Source organism: Apteryx rowi, unplaced genomic scaffold, assembly GCF_003343035.1.
Source record: "Apteryx rowi isolate R43461 unplaced genomic scaffold, aptRow1 scaffold_97, whole genome shotgun sequence".
Taxonomy (NCBI): Eukaryota; Metazoa; Chordata; class Aves; order Apterygiformes; family Apterygidae; genus Apteryx; species Apteryx rowi.
In genome coordinates, this window is record NW_020451282.1 from 1477095 (window position 1) to 1477395 (window position 301).

Consider the following 301-nt stretch of genomic DNA (forward strand, 5'->3'; position numbering starts at 1 on the left):
CGGGCGGCCGTCGCTCAGCGGGGTCCTGCGCCCACGTTACGGGGCGGCTGCAGCCCCGGGCTCCCTCCCGGGCGGGAGCGCCAGCGCCTCCCCCCGGCCGCTCCGAGGCCCCAGCGCGGCGGGCCGGCGGCCCCCGGGCAGAGCAGGCCCGCGACGAGTCCCCGGGCTGGTTTTTCTTTAAAATGAAAACGGCATTTAGTGTTTCAAGCGAGCTTGGGCTGTGCGAGGTCTCAGTTTGGGGTATCAGCTGAAGGCATATCCATATTTTGATGGACTTTTGTCCTGCTGGTCAGAACATTAA